Source organism: Sinohyriopsis cumingii, chromosome 17, assembly GCF_028554795.1.
Source record: "Sinohyriopsis cumingii isolate HCF-2022 chromosome 17, ASM2855479v2, whole genome shotgun sequence".
In the NCBI taxonomy this organism is placed as follows: Eukaryota; Metazoa; Mollusca; class Bivalvia; order Unionida; family Unionidae; genus Sinohyriopsis; species Sinohyriopsis cumingii.
In genome coordinates, this window is record NC_142977.1 from 24,157,847 (window position 1) to 24,174,175 (window position 16,329).

A 16,329-nucleotide genomic window follows, 5' to 3' on the forward strand; every position below is an offset into this window, starting at 1 on the left:
CTCTGATTAGCACGTGCCAATCGATAATGTTATTATTTCTTACACTGCTCTTTCAAGGGGTGGGTACCCCGGGTGGTCTAAATAGCCCACCATTACGGATCGCGGCCATCTCACCTGTCTGCGTGTGTTTGAGTTTCGGATTTGGCCCATGTGGTTATCAGAGAAAGCTTGCCAGTATGTTATCATGGGTCGGGAGTTCTTTCCGTTCAGTTTTCTTCTCCCGGGTTCTTCCTCCACCATTTATATTGCCTGCCATGCATAGCCTATCTTGTGCTGAAAAATGGCATTAAACCCTACAACAAACAACTTTCAAAGAGCCATCTCACAACGAACGTGTGAAATATCTTTGAGTAACAGCGATCCAGCATATTTGTGAGAGAAAGAAAGAAAGAAAGAGAAATAAATGGAAACATGCTTACTGGATTCGACGAAAATCAAGTTTTATTTTCACAGAACTTCTCTGCAGTAGAGAGAGAGAGAGAGAGAGAGAGAGAGAGAAACAATATCTTCAAATAACAGGAACAACTTCGTTAATACAGCAAGCTTGTTGTCCTTATCAAAAGCAGTGACAGCTTCATCATAAGTCTCATTGTAGAGATCATCTGCATCACCAGTTACTTCTGTATCAGCAGCACTTTCAACAATCCAAAGCTTCTAGACTCGGAGTACGGCGAAGCGTAGCTGGCCAATCAGTGGAACAAAGATTTCATATTTAATAAAACAGAGGAAACAAATAGTAGTATTCCTTTGACCTGACAAGTCGATTTGCAGTGGTTCATAGCAAAAGAGGTTGATGCACTGCAACCTCAAATTTATACCTGCATTTTTCATTTATGACACCAAGCGATCTTGCCAGTGCAAACACAATCCCTTTCCCTACGTAACAGTTCGGGAAAGCATTGTGTACTAAACAGCTGGATGTGATTGACCATAGTTCTTGCTAGACGACTATTGCTATTTCACTGTCAATTTGCTGTGAAGTAACTATGGGAGGTCAATGGCTGATATCAGTTTCAAGAACAAGACAAGCCCGAAACGCGGAATTGAAAAATGTATCCATATATTTAATTAAAAAACCATAATAGCTGAAAAATACGCACCGTTGCCTCAAGTTAAGAAATTTGCCAGGGGCCAATATACGAAACTATCCCCTGCCGTCCGAGCAAACCTATATAGCACATATCCACCGTAAAAGAAACTGAAATTGCAAATAAAGGACTATTTGAAGACATTTCAGTTACTTTTGTAATGTTGAAACATAAGCTATAAAGTTATTCGGAATACTAAGACATCAGCAGTACCATGGCCCTGAATCGTTTTAATTTATTTTCATTACTTAGAGGCACACTTCCTACTCCAGACACAAATGTCAGTTGATAAACGTCAGTAAACGTCAAGAAATCATACTTACCTGGACCAGGGAGTACCGTCATCAGCTAGGCGGTTTCCCCAGGATGAGGCCTTTCCATTGCACTTCGGTTGGGCTGAAACCTGCGATCACCCCAAATGTGGGTGACTCGGGGTCGTTATTTATTAGTGTGGGGGTCTGCGTTCGCGCTAACCCCTGATAATTCAATTAAAAATAACCAATAATCTCAAGCTTATGACAAAATTAGTCTGGATGTCTCTGATTAGCACGTGCCAATCGATAATGTTATTATTTCTTACACTGCTCTTTCAAGGGGTGGGTACCCCGGGTGGTCTAAATAGCCCACCATTACGGATCGCGGCCATCTCACCTGTCTGCGTGTGTTTGAGTTTCGGATTTGGCCCATGTGGTTATCAGAGAAAGCTTGCCAGTATGTTATCATGGGTCGGGAGTTCTTTCCGTTCAGTTTTCTTCTCCCGGGTTCTTCCTCCACCATTTATATTGCCTGCCATGCATAGCCTATCTTGTGCTGAAAAATGGCATTAAACCCTACAACAAACAACTTTCAAAGAGCCATCTCACAACGAACGTGTGAAATATCTTTGAGTAACAGCGATCCAGCATATTTGTGAGAGAAAGAAAGAAAGAAAGAGAAATAAATGGAAACATGCTTACTGGATTCGACGAAAATCAAGTTTTATTTTCACAGAACTTCTCTGCAGTAGAGAGAGAGAGAGAGAGAGAGAGAGAGAAACAATATCTTCAAATAACAGGAACAACTTCGTTAATACAGCAAGCTTGTTGTCCTTATCAAAAGCAGTGACAGCTTCATCATAAGTCTCATTGTAGAGATCATCTGCATCACCAGTTACTTCTGTATCAGCAGCACTTTCAACAATCCAAAGCTTCTAGACTCGGAGTACGGCGAAGCGTAGCTGGCCAATCAGTGGAACAAAGATTTCATATTTAATAAAACAGAGGAAACAAATAGTAGTATTCCTTTGACCTGACAAGTCGATTTGCAGTGGTTCATAGCAAAAGAGGTTGATGCACTGCAACCTCAAATTTATACCTGCATTTTTCATTTATGACACCAAGCGATCTTGCCAGTGCAAACACAATCCCTTTCCCTACGTAACAGTTCGGGAAAGCATTGTGTACTAAACAGCTGGATGTGATTGACCATAGTTCTTGCTAGACGACTATTGCTATTTCACTGTCAATTTGCTGTGAAGTAACTATGGGAGGTCAATGGCTGATATCAGTTTCAAGAACAAGACAAGCCCGAAACGCGGAATTGAAAAATGTATCCATATATTTAATTAAAACACCATAATAGCTGAAAAATACGCACCGTTGCCTCAAGTTAAGAAATTTGCCAGGGGCCAATATACGAAACTATCCCCTGCCGTCCGAGCAAACCTATATAGCACATATCCACCGTAAAAGAAACTGAAATTGCAAATAAAGGACTATTTGAAGACATTTCAGTTACTTTTGTAATGTTGAAACATAAGCTATAAAGTTATTCGGAATACTAAGACATCAGCAGTACCATGGCCCTGAATCGTTTTAATTTATTTTCATTACTTAGAGGCACACTTCCTACTCCAGACACAAATGTCAGTTGATAAACGTCAGTAAACGTCAAGAAATCATACTTACCTGGACCAGGGAGTACCGTGATCAGCTAGGCGGTTTCCCCAGGATGAGGCCTTTCCATTGCACTTCGGTTGGGCTGAAACCTGCGATCACCCCAAATGTGGGTGACTCGGGGTCGTTATTTATTAGTGTGGGGGTCTGCGTTCGCGCTAACCCCTGATAATTCAATTAAAAATAACCAATAATCTCAAGCTTATGACAAAATTAGTCTGGATGTCTCTGATTAGCACGTGCCAATCGATAATGTTATTATTTCTTAAACTGCTCTTTCAAGGGGTGGGTACCCCGGGTGGTCTAAATAGCCCACCATTACGGATCGCGGCCATCTCACCTGTCTGCGTGTGTTTGAGTTTCGGATTTGGCCCATGTGGTTATCAGAGAAAGCTTGCCAGTATGTTATCATGGGTCGGGAGTTCTTTCCGTTCAGTTTTCTTCTCCCGGGTTCTTCCTCCACCATTTATATTGCCTGCCATGCATAGCCTATCTTGTGCTGAAAAATGGTATTAAACCCTACAACAAACAACTTTCAAAGAGCCATCTCACAACGAACGTGTGAAATATCTTTGAGTAACAGCGATCCAGCATATTTGTGAGAGAAAGAAAGAAAGAAAGAGAAATAAATGGAAACATGCTTACTGGATTCGACGAAAAACAAGTTTTATTTTCACAGAACTTCTCTGCAGTAGAGAGAGAGAGAGAGAAAGAGAGAGAGAGAGAGAGAGAGAGAGAGAGAGAGAGAGAGAGAGATAGAGAAAGAAACAATATCTTCAAATAACAGGAACAACTTCGTTAATACAGCAAGCTTGTTGTCCTTATCAAAAGCAGTGACAGCTTCATCATAAGTCTCATTGTAGAGATCATCTGCATCACCAGTTACTTCTGTATCAGCAGCACTTTCAACAATCCAAAGCTTCTAGACTCGGAGTACGGCGAAGCGTAGCTGGCCAATCAGTGGAACAAAGATTTCATATTTAATAAAACAGAGGAAACAAATAGTAGTATTCCTTTGACCTGACAAGTCGATTTGCAGTGGTTCATAGCAAAAGAGGTTGATGCACTGCAACCTCAAATTTATACCTGCATTTTTCATTTATGACACCAAGCGATCTTGCCAGTGCAAACACAATCCCTTTCCCTACGTAACAGTTCGGGAAAGCATTGTGTACTAAACAGCTGGATGTGATTGACCATAGTTCTTGCTAGACGACTATTGCTATTTCACTGTCAATTTGCTGTGAAGTAACTATGGGAGGTCAATGGCTGATATCAGTTTCAAGAACAAGACAAGCCCGAAACGCGGAATTGAAAAATGTATCCATATATTTAATTAAAAAACCATAATAGCTGAAAAATACGCACCGTTGCCTCAAGTTAAGAAATTTGCCAGGGGCCAATATACGAAACTATCCCCTGCCGTCCGAGCAAACCTATATAGCACATATCCACCGTAAAAGAAACTGAAATTGCAAATAAAGGACTATTTGAAGACATTTCAGTTACTTTTGTAATGTTGAAACATAAGCTATAAAGTTATTCGGAATACTAAGACATCAGCAGTACCATGGCCCTGAATCGTTTTAATTTATTTTCATTACTTAGAGGCACACTTCCTACTCCAGACACAAATGTCAGTTGATAAACGTCAGTAAACGTCAAGAAATCATACTTACCTGGACCAGGGAGTACCGTCATCAGCTAGGCGGTTTCCCCAGGATGAGGCCTTTCCATTGCACTTCGGTTGGGCTGAAACCTGCGATCACCCCAAATGTGGGTGACTCGGGGTCGTTATTTATTAGTGTGGGGGTCTGCGTTCGCGCTAACCCCTGATAATTCAATTAAAAATAACCAATAATCTCAAGCTTATGACAAAATTAGTCTGGATGTCTCTGATTAGCACGTGCCAATCGATAATGTTATTATTTCTTACACTGCTCTTTCAAGGGGTGGGTACCCCGGGTGGTCTAAATAGCCCACCATTACGGATCGCGGCCATCTCACCTGTCTGCGTGTGTTTGAGTTTCGGATTTGGCCCATGTGGTTATCAGAGAAAGCTTGCCAGTATGTTATCATGGGTCGGGAGTTTTTTCCGTTCATTTTTCTTCTCCCGGGTTCTTCCTCCACCATTTATATTGCCTGCCATGCATAGCCTATCTTGTGCTGAAAAATGGCATTAAACCCTACAACAAACAACTTTCAAAGAGCCATCTCACAACGAACGTGTGAAATATCTTTGAGTAACAGCGATCCAGCATATTTGTGAGAGAAAGAAAGAAAGAAAGAGAAATAAATGGAAACATGCTTACTGGATTCGACGAAAATCAAGTTTTATTTTCACAGAACTTCTCTGCAGTAGAGAGAGAGAGAGAGAGAGAGAGAGAAACAATATCTTCAAATAACAGGAACAACTTCGTTAATACAGCAAGCTTGTTGTCCTTATCAAAAGCAGTGACAGCTTCATCATAAGTCTCATTGTAGAGATCATCTGCATCACCAGTTACTTCTGTATCAGCAGCACTTTCAACAATCCAAAGCTTCTAGACTCGGAGTACGGCGAAGCGTAGCTGGCCAATCAGTGGCACAAAGATTTCAAATTTAATAAAACAGAGGAAACAAATAGTAGTATTCCTTTGACCTGACAAGTCGATTTGCAGTGGTTCATAGCAAAAGAGGTTGATGCACTGCAACCTCAAATTTATACCTGCATTTTTCATTTATGACACCAAGCGATCTTGCCAGTGCAAACACAATCCCTTTCCCTACGTAACAGTTCGGGAAAGCATTGTGTACTAAACAGCTGGATGTGATTGACCATAGTTCTTGCTAGACGACTATTGCTATTTCACTGTCAACTTGCTGTGAAGTAACTATGCGAGGTCAATGGCTGATATCAGTTTCAAGAACAAGACAAGCCCGAAACGCGGAATTGAAAAATGTATCCATATATTTAATTAAAAAACCATAATAGCTGAAAAATACGCACCGTTGCCTCAAGTTAAGAAATTTGCCAGGGGCCAATATACGAAACTATCCCCTGCCGTCCGAGCAAACCTATATAGCATATATCCACCGTAAAAGAAACTGAAATTGCAAATAAAGGACTATTTGAAGACATTTCAGTTACTTTTGTAATGTTGAAACATAAGCTATAAAGTTATTCGGAATACTAAGACATCAGCAGTACCATGGCCCTGAATCGTTTTAATTTATTTTCATTACTTAGAGGCACACTTCCTACTCCAGACACAAATGTCAGTTGATAAACGTCAGTAAACGTCAAGAAATCATACTTACCTGGACCAGGGAGTACCGTGATCAGCTAGGCGGTTTCCCCAGGATGAGGCCTTTCCATTGCACTTCGGTTGGGCTGAAACCAGCGATCACCCCAAATGTGGGTGACTCGGGGTCGTTATTTATTAGTGTGGGGGTCTGCGTTCGCGCTAACCCCTGATAATTCAATTAAAAATAACCAATAATCTCAAGCTTATGACAAAATTAGTCTGGATGTCTCTGATTAGCACGTGCCAATCGATAATGTTATTATTTCTTACACTGCTCTTTCAAGGGGTGGGTACCCCGGGTGGTCTAAATAGCCCACCATTACGGATCGCGGCCATCTCACCTGTCTGCGTGTGTTTGAGTTTCGGATTTGGCCCATGTGGTTATCAGAGAAAGCTTGCCAGTATGTTATCATGGGTCGGGAGTTCTTTCCGTTCAGTTTTCTTCTCCCGGGTTCTTCCTCCACCATTTATATTGCCTGCCATGCATAGCCTATCTTGTGCTGAAAAATGGCATTAAACCCTACAACAAACAACTTTCAAAGTGCCATCTCACAACGAACGTGTGAAATATCTTTGAGTAACAGCGATCCAGCATATTTATGAGAGAAAGAAAGAAAGAAAGAGAAATAAATGGAAACATGCTTACTGGATTCGACGAAAAACAAGTTTTATTTTCACAGAACTTCTCTGCAGTAGAGAGAGAGAGAGAGAGAGAGAGAGAGAGAAACAATATCTTCAAATAACAGGAACAACTTCGTTAATACAGCAAGCTTGTTGTCCTTATCAAAAGCAGTGACAGCTTCATCATAAGTCTCATTGTAGAGATCATCTGCATCACCAGTTACTTCTGTATCAGCAGCACTTTCAACAATCCAAAGCTTCTAGACTCGGAGTACGGCGAAGCGTAGCTGGCCAATCAGTGGCACAAAGATTTCAAATTTAATAAAACAGAGGAAACAAATAGTAGTATTCCTTTGACCTGACAAGTCGATTTGCAGTGGTTCATAGCAAAAGAGGTTGATGCACTGCAACCTCAAATTTATACCTGCATTTTTCATTTATGACACCAAGCGATCTTGCCAGTGCAAACACAATCCCTTTCCCTACGTAACAGTTCGGGAAAGCATTGTGTACTAAACAGCTGGATGTGATTGACCATAGTTCTTGCTAGACGACTATTGCTATTTCACTGTCAATTTGCTGTGAAGTAACTATGGGAGGTCAATGGCTGATATCAGTTTCAAGAACAAGACAAGCCCGAAACGCGGAATTGAAAAATGTATCCATATATTTAATTAAAAAACCATAATAGCTGAAAAATACGCACCGTTGCCTCAAGTTAAGAAATTTGCCAGGGGCCAATATACGAAACTATCCCTTGCCGTCCGAGCAAACCTATATAGCATATATCCACCGTAAAAGAAACTGAAATTGCAAATAAAGGACTATTTGAAGACATTTCAGTTACTTTTGTAATGTTGAAACATAAGCTATAAAGTTATTCGGAATACTAAGACATCAGCAGTACCATGGCCCTGAATCGTTTTAATTTATTTTCATTACTTAGAGGCACACTTCCTACTCCAGACACAAATGTCAGTTGATAAACGTCAGTAAACGTCAAGAAATCATACTTACCTGGACCAGGGAGTACCGTGATCAGCTAGGCGGTTTCCCCAGGATGAGGCCTTTCCATTGCACTTCGGTTGGGCTGAAACCTGCGATCACCCCAAATGTGGGTGACTCGGGGTCGTTATTTATTAGTGTGGGGGTCTGCGTTCGCGCTAACCCCTGATAATTCAATTAAAAATAACCAATAATCTCAAGCTTATGACAAAATTAGTCTGGATGTCTCTGATTAGCACGTGCCAATCGATAATGTTATTATTTCTTACACTGCTCTTTCAAGGGGTGGGTACCCCGGGTGGTCTAAATAGCCCACCATTACGGATCGCGGCCATCTCACCTGTCTGCGTGTGTTTGAGTTTCGGATTTGGCCCATGTGGTTATCAGAGAAAGCTTGCCAGTATGTTATCATGGGTCGGGAGTTCTTTCCGTTCAGTTTTCTTCTCCCGGGTTCTTCCTCCACCATTTATATTGCCTGCCATGCATAGCCTATCTTGTGCTGAAAAATGGCATTAAACCCTACAACAAACAACTTTCAAAGAGCCATCTCACAACGAACGTGTGAAATATCTTTGAGTAACAGCGATCCAGCATATTTGTGAGAGAAAGAAAGAAAGAAAGAGAAATAAATGGAAACATGCTTACTGGATTCGACGAAAATCAAGTTTTATTTTCACAGAACTTCTCTGCAGTAGAGAGAGAGAGAGAGAGAGAGAGAAACAATATCTTCAAATAACAGGAACAACTTCGTTAATACAGCAAGCTTGTTGTCCTTATCAAAAGCAGTGACAGCTTCATCATAAGTCTCATTGTAGAGATCATCTGCATCACCAGTTACTTCTGTATCAGCAGCACTTTCAACAATCCAAAGCTTCTAGACTCGGAGTACGGCGAAGCGTAGCTGGCCAATCAGTGGAACAAAGATTTCATATTTAATAAAACAGAGGAAACAAATAGTAGTATTCCTTTGACCTGACAAGTCGATTTGCAGTGGTTCATAGCAAAAGAGGTTGATGCACTGCAACCTCAAATTTATACCTGCATTTTTCATTTATGACACCAAGCGATCTTGCCAGTGCAAACACAATCCCTTTCCCTACGTAACAGTTCGGGAAAGCATTGTGTACTAAACAGCTGGATGTGATTGACCATAGTTCTTGCTAGACGACTATTGCTATTTCACTGTCAATTTGCTGTGAAGTAACTATGGGAGGTCAATGGCTGATATCAGTTTCAAGAACAAGACAAGCCCGAAACGCGGAATTGAAAAATGTATCCATATATTTAATTAAAAAACCATAATAGCTGAAAAATACGCACCGTTGCCTCAAGTTAAGAAATTTGCCAGGGGCCAATATACGAAACTATCCCCTGCCGTCCGAGCAAACCTATATAGCACATATCCACCGTAAAAGAAACTGAAATTGCAAATAAAGGACTATTTGAAGACATTTCAGTTACTTTTGTAATGTTGAAACATAAGCTATAAAGTTATTCGGAATACTAAGACATCAGCAGTACCATGGCCCTGAATCGTTTTAATTTATTTTCATTACTTAGAGGCACACTTCCTACTCCAGACACAAATGTCAGTTGATAAACGTCAGTAAACGTCAAGAAATCATACTTACCTGGACCAGGGAGTACCGTGATCAGCTAGGCGGTTTCCCCAGGATGAGGCCTTTCCATTGCACTTCGGTTGGGCTGAAACCTGCGATCACCCCAAATGTGGGTGACTCGGGGTCGTTATTTATTAGTGTGGGGGTCTGCGTTCGCGCTAACCCCTGATAATTCAATTAAAAATAACCAATAATCTCAAGCTTATGACAAAATTAGTCTGGATGTCTCTGATTAGCACGTGCCAATCGATAATGTTATTATTTCTTACACTGCTCTTTCAAGGGGTGGGTACCCCGGGTGGTCTAAATAGCCCACCATTACGGATCGCGGCCATCTCACCTGTCTGCGTGTGTTTGAGTTTCGGATTTGGCCCATGTGGTTATCAGAGAAAGCTTGCCAGTATGTTATCATGGGTCGGGAGTTCTTTCCGTTCAGTTTTCTTCTCCCGGGTTCTTCCTCCACCATTTATATTGCCTGCCATGCATAGCCTATCTTGTGCTGAAAAATGGCATTAAACCCTACAACAAACAACTTTCAAAGAGCCATCTCACAACGAACGTGTGAAATATCTTTGAGTAACAGCGATCCAGCATATTTGTGAGAGAAAGAAAGAAAGAAAGAGAAATAAATGGAAACATGCTTACTGGATTCGACGAAAATCAAGTTTTATTTTCACAGAACTTCTCTGCAGTAGAGAGAGAGAGAGAGAGAGAGAGAGAAACAATATCTTCAAATAACAGGAACAACTTCGTTAATACAGCAAGCTTGTTGTCCTTATCAAAAGCAGTGACAGCTTCATCATAAGTCTCATTGTAGAGATCATCTGCATCACCAGTTACTTCTGTATCAGCAGCACTTTCAACAATCCAAAGCTTCTAGACTCGGAGTACGGCGAAGCGTAGCTTTCCAATCAGTGGAACAAAGATTTCATATTTAATAAAACAGAGGAAACAAATAGTAGTATTCCTTTGACCTGACAAGTCGATTTGCAGTGGTTCATAGCAAAAGAGGTTGATGCACTGCAACCTCAAATTTATACCTGCATTTTTCATTTATGACACCAAGCGATCTTGCCAGTGCAAACACAATCCCTTTCCCTACGTAACAGTTCGGGAAAGCATTGTGTACTAAACAGCTGGATGTGATTGACCATAGTTCTTGCTAGACGACTATTGCTATTTCACTGTCAATTTGCTGTGAAGTAACTATGGGAGGTCAATGGCTGATATCAGTTTCAAGAACAAGACAAGCCCGAAACGCGGAATTGAAAAATGTATCCATATATTTAATTAAAAAACCATAATAGCTGAAAAATACGCACCGTTGCCTCAAGTTAAGAAATTTGCCAGGGGCCAATATACGAAACTATCCCCTGCCGTCCGAGCAAACCTATATAGCACATATCCACCGTAAAAGAAACTGAAATTGCAAATAAAGGACTATTTGAAGACATTTCAGTTACTTTTGTAATGTTGAAACATAAGCTATGAAGTTATTCGGAATACTAAGACATCAGCAGTACCATGGCCCTGAATCGTTTTAATTTATTTTCATTACTTAGAGGCACACTTCCTACTCCAGACACAAATGTCAGTTGATAAACGTCAGTAAACGTCAAGAAATCATACTTACCTGGACCAGGGAGTACCGTCATCAGCTAGGCGGTTTCCCCAGGATGAGGCCTTTCCATTGCACTTCGGTTGGGCTGAAACCTGCGATCACCCCAAATGTGGGTGACTCGGGGTCGTTATTTATTAGTGTGGGGGTCTGCGTTCGCGCTAACCCCTGATAATTCAATTAAAAATAACCAATAATCTCAAGCTTATGACAAAATTAGTCTGGATGTCTCTGATTAGCACGTGCCAATCGATAATGTTATTATTTCTTACACTGCTCTTTCAAGGGGTGGGTACCCCGGGTGGTCTAAATAGCCCACCATTACGGATCGCGGCCATCTCACCTGTCTGCGTGTGTTTGAGTTTCGGATTTGGCCCATGTGGTTATCAGAGAAAGCTTGCCAGTATGTTATCATGGGTCGGGAGTTCTTTCCGTTCAGTTTTCTTCTCCCGGGTTCTTCCTCCACCATTTATATTGCCTGCCATGCATAGCCTATCTTGTGCTGAAAAATGGCATTAAACCCTACAACAAACAACTTTCAAAGAGCCATCTCACAACGAACGTGTGAAATATCTTTGAGTAACAGCGATCCAGCATATTTGTGAGAGAAAGAAAGAAAGAAAGAGAAATAAATGGAAACATGCTTACTGGATTCGACGAAAAACAAGTTTTATTTTCACAGAACTTCTCTGCAGTAGAGAGAGAGAGAGAAAGAGAGAGAGAGAGAGAGAGAGAGAGAGAGAAACAATATCTTCAAATAACAGGAACAACTTCGTTAATACAGCAAGCTTGTTGTCCTTATCAAAAGCAGTGACAGCTTCATCATAAGTCTCATTGTAGAGATCATCTGCATCACCAGTTACTTCTGTATCAGCAGCACTTTCAACAATCCAAAGCTTCTAGACTCGGAGTACGGCGAAGCGTAGCTTTCCAATCAGTGGAACAAAGATTTCATATTTAATAAAACAGAGGAAACAAATAGTAGTATTCCTTTGACCTGACAAGTCGATTTGCAGTGGTTCATAGCAAAAGAGGTTGATGCACTGCAACCTCAAATTTATACCTGCATTTTTCATTTATGACACCAAGCGATCTTGCCAGTGCAAACACAATCCCTTTCCCTACGTAACAGTTCGGGAAAGCATTGTGTACTAAACAGCTGGATGTGATTGACCATAGTTCTTGCTAGACGACTATTGCTATTTCACTGTCAATTTGCTGTGAAGTAACTATGGGAGGTCAATGGCTGATATCAGTTTCAAGAACAAGACAAGCCCGAAACGCGGAATTGAAAAATGTATCCATATATTTAATTAAAAAACCATAATAGCTGAAAAATACGCACCGTTGCCTCAAGTTAAGAAATTTGCCAGGGGCCAATATACGAAACTATCCCCTGCCGTCCGAGCAAACCTATATAGCACATATCCACCGTAAAAGAAACTGAAATTGCAAATAAAGGACTATTTGAAGACATTTCAGTTACTTTTGTAATGTTGAAACATAAGCTATAAAGTTATTCGGAATACTAAGACATCAGCAGTACCATGGCCCTGAATCGTTTTAATTTATTTTCATTACTTAGAGGCACACTTCCTACTCCAGACACAAATGTCAGTTGATAAACGTCAGTAAACGTCAAGAAATCATACTTACCTGGACCAGGGAGTACCGTGATCAGCTAGGCGGTTTCCCCAGGATGAGGCCTTTCCATTGCACTTCGGTTGGGCTGAAACCTGCGATCACCCCAAATGTGGGTGACTCGGGGTCGTTATTTATTAGTGTGGGGGTCTGCGTTCGCGCTAACCCCTGATAATTCAATTAAAAATAACCAATAATCTCAAGCTTATGACAAAATTAGTCTGGATGTCTCTGATTAGCACGTGCCAATCGATAATGTTATTATTTCTTACACTGCTCTTTCAAGGGGTGGGTACCCCGGGTGGTCTAAATAGCCCACCATTACGGATCGCGGCCATCTCACCTGTCTGCGTGTGTTTGAGTTTCGGATTTGGCCCATGTGGTTATCAGAGAAAGCTTGCCAGTATGTTATCATGGGTCGGGAGTTCTTTCCGTTCAGTTTTCTTCTCCCGGGTTCTTCCTCCACCATTTATATTGCCTGCCATGCATAGCCTATCTTGTGCTGAAAAATGGCATTAAACCCTACAACAAACAACTTTCAAAGAGCCATCTCACAACGAACGTGTGAAATATCTTTGAGTAACAGCGATCCAGCATATTTGTGAGAGAAAGAAAGAAAGAAAGAGAAATAAATGGAAACATGCTTACTGGATTCGACGAAAATCAAGTTTTATTTTCACAGAACTTCTCTGCAGTAGAGAGAGAGAGAGAGAGAGAGAGAGAGAAACAATATCTTCAAATAACAGGAACAACTTCGTTAATACAGCAAGCTTGTTGTCCTTATCAAAAGCAGTGACAGCTTCATCATAAGTCTCATTGTAGAGATCATCTGCATCACCAGTTACTTCTGTATCAGCAGCACTTTCAACAATCCAAAGCTTCTAGACTCGGAGTACGGCGAAGCGTAGCTTTCCAATCAGTGGAACAAAGATTTCATATTTAATAAAACAGAGGAAACAAATAGTAGTATTCCTTTGACCTGACAAGTCGATTTGCAGTGGTTCATAGCAAAAGAGGTTGATGCACTGCAACCTCAAATTTATACCTGCATTTTTCATTTATGACACCAAGCGATCTTGCCAGTGCAAACACAATCCCTTTCCCTACGTAACAGTTCGGGAAAGCATTGTGTACTAAACAGCTGGATGTGATTGACCATAGTTCTTGCTAGACGACTATTGCTATTTCACTGTCAATTTGCTGTGAAGTAACTATGGGAGGTCAATGGCTGATATCAGTTTCAAGAACAAGACAAGCCCGAAACGCGGAATTGAAAAATGTATCCATATATTTAATTAAAAAACCATAATAGCTGAAAAATACGCACCGTTGCCTCAAGTTAAGAAATTTGCCAGGGGCCAATATACGAAACTATCCCCTGCCGTCCGAGCAAACCTATATAGCACATATCCACCGTAAAAGAAACTGAAATTGCAAATAAAGGACTATTTGAAGACATTTCAGTTACTTTTGTAATGTTGAAACATAAGCTATAAAGTTATTCGGAATACTAAGACATCAGCAGTACCATGGCCCTGAATCGTTTTAATTTATTTTCATTACTTAGAGGCACACTTCCTACTCCAGACACAAATGTCAGTTGATAAACGTCAGTAAACGTCAAGAAATCATACTTACCTGGACCAGGGAGTACCGTGATCAGCTAGGCGGTTTCCCCAGGATGAGGCCTTTCCATTGCACTTCGGTTGGGCTGAAACCTGCGATCACCCCAAATGTGGGTGACTCGGGGTCGTTATTTATTAGTGTGGGGGTCTGCGTTCGCGCTAACCCCTGATAATTCAATTAAAAATAACCAATAATCTCAAGCTTATGACAAAATTAGTCTGGATGTCTCTGATTAGCACGTGCCAATCGATAATGTTATTATTTCTTACACTGCTCTTTCAAGGGGTGGGTACCCCGGGTGGTCTAAATAGCCCACCATTACGGATCGCGGCCATCTCACCTGTCTGCGTGTGTTTGAGTTTCGGATTTGGCCCATGTGGTTATCAGAGAAAGCTTGCCAGTATGTTATCATGGGTCGGGAGTTCTTTCCGTTCAGTTTTCTTCTCCCGGGTTCTTCCTCCACCATTTATATTGCCTGCCATGCATAGCCTATCTTGTGCTGAAAAATGGCATTAAACCCTACAACAAACAACTTTCAAAGAGCCATCTCACAACGAACGTGTGAAATATCTTTGAGTAACAGCGATCCAGCATATTTGTGAGAGAAAGAAAGAAAGAAAGAGAAATAAATGGAAACATGCTTACTGGATTCGACGAAAATCAAGTTTTATTTTCACAGAACTTCTCTGCAGTAGAGAGAGAGAGAGAGAGAGAGAGAGAAACAATATCTTCAAATAACAGGAACAACTTCGTTAATACAGCAAGCTTGTTGTCCTTATCAAAAGCAGTGACAGCTTCATCATAAGTCTCATTGTAGAGATCATCTGCATCACCAGTTACTTCTGTATCAGCAGCACTTTCAACAATCCAAAGCTTCTAGACTCGGAGTACGGCGAAGCGTAGCTTTCCAATCAGTGGAACAAAGATTTCATATTTAATAAAACAGAGGAAACAAATAGTAGTATTCCTTTGACCTGACAAGTCGATTTGCAGTGGTTCATAGCAAAAGAGGTTGATGCACTGCAACCTCAAATTTATACCTGCATTTTTCATTTATGACACCAAGCGATCTTGCCAGTGCAAACACAATCCCTTTCCCTACGTAACAGTTCGGGAAAGCATTGTGTACTAAACAGCTGGATGTGATTGACCATAGTTCTTGCTAGACGACTATTGCTATTTCACTGTCAATTTGCTGTGAAGTAACTATGGGAGGTCAATGGCTGATATCAGTTTCAAGAACAAGACAAGCCCGAAACGCGGAATTGAAAAATGTATCCATATATTTAATTAAAAAACCATAATAGCTGAAAAATACGCACCGTTGCCTCAAGTTAAGAAATTTGCCAGGGGCCAATATACGAAACTATCCCCTGCCGTCCGAGCAAACCTATATAGCACATATCCACCGTAAAAGAAACTGAAATTGCAAATAAAGGACTATTTGAAGACATTTCAGTTACTTTTGTAATGTTGAAACATAAGCTATAAAGTTATTCGGAATACTAAGACATCAGCAGTACCATGGCCCTGAATCGTTTTAATTTATTTTCATTACTTAGAGGCACACTTCCTACTCCAGACACAAATGTCAGTTGATAAACGTCAGTAAACGTCAAGAAATCATACTTACCTGGACCAGGGAGTACCGTGATCAGCTAGGCGGTTTCCCCAGGATGAGGCCTTTCCATTGCACTTCGGTTGGGCTGAAACCTGCGATCACCCCAAATGTGGGTGACTCGGGGTCGTTATTTATTAGTGTGGGGGTCTGCGTTCGCGCTAACCCCTGATAATTCAATTAAAAATAACCAATAATCTCAAGCTTATGACAAAATTAGTCTGGATGTCTCTGATTAGCACGTGCCAATCGATAATGTTATTATTTCTTAC

The 16,329-nt window shown here is 40.9% G+C and overlaps 10 non-coding genes across 10 annotated transcripts; all 10 read left to right on the top strand.

The window, feature by feature from the left end:
• The first annotated feature begins 1,403 nt into the window (after positions 1-1,403).
• On the top strand, positions 1,404-1,567 carry LOC149778057 (U1 spliceosomal RNA). The gene has a single exon (XR_016415943.1). It is a non-coding gene; the product is annotated as a U1 spliceosomal RNA (small nuclear RNA).
• A 1,459-nt stretch (positions 1,568-3,026) lies between these two features.
• On the top strand, positions 3,027-3,190 carry LOC149778058 (U1 spliceosomal RNA). The gene has a single exon (XR_016415755.1). It is a non-coding gene; the product is annotated as a U1 spliceosomal RNA (small nuclear RNA).
• A 1,503-nt stretch (positions 3,191-4,693) lies between these two features.
• On the top strand, positions 4,694-4,857 carry LOC149778059 (U1 spliceosomal RNA). The gene has a single exon (XR_016415945.1). It is a non-coding gene; the product is annotated as a U1 spliceosomal RNA (small nuclear RNA).
• A 1,457-nt stretch (positions 4,858-6,314) lies between these two features.
• On the top strand, positions 6,315-6,478 carry LOC149778060 (U1 spliceosomal RNA). Its single transcript, XR_016415924.1, has one exon. It is a non-coding gene; the product is annotated as a U1 spliceosomal RNA (small nuclear RNA).
• Positions 6,479-7,939: 1,461 nt separating this feature from the next.
• LOC149778061 (U1 spliceosomal RNA) lies at positions 7,940-8,103 on the top strand. The gene has a single exon (XR_016415756.1). It is a non-coding gene; the product is annotated as a U1 spliceosomal RNA (small nuclear RNA).
• A 1,455-nt stretch (positions 8,104-9,558) lies between these two features.
• Positions 9,559-9,722, top strand: LOC149778062 (U1 spliceosomal RNA). The gene has a single exon (XR_016415758.1). It is a non-coding gene; the product is annotated as a U1 spliceosomal RNA (small nuclear RNA).
• Positions 9,723-11,179: 1,457 nt separating this feature from the next.
• On the top strand, positions 11,180-11,343 carry LOC149778063 (U1 spliceosomal RNA). Its single transcript, XR_016415946.1, has one exon. It is a non-coding gene; the product is annotated as a U1 spliceosomal RNA (small nuclear RNA).
• Positions 11,344-12,820: 1,477 nt separating this feature from the next.
• LOC149778064 (U1 spliceosomal RNA) lies at positions 12,821-12,984 on the top strand. Its single transcript, XR_016415759.1, has one exon. It is a non-coding gene; the product is annotated as a U1 spliceosomal RNA (small nuclear RNA).
• Positions 12,985-14,443: 1,459 nt separating this feature from the next.
• Positions 14,444-14,607, top strand: LOC149778065 (U1 spliceosomal RNA). The gene has a single exon (XR_016415760.1). It is a non-coding gene; the product is annotated as a U1 spliceosomal RNA (small nuclear RNA).
• Positions 14,608-16,064: 1,457 nt separating this feature from the next.
• On the top strand, positions 16,065-16,228 carry LOC149778066 (U1 spliceosomal RNA). The gene has a single exon (XR_016415761.1). It is a non-coding gene; the product is annotated as a U1 spliceosomal RNA (small nuclear RNA).
• Positions 16,229-16,329: the final 101 nt, after the last annotated feature.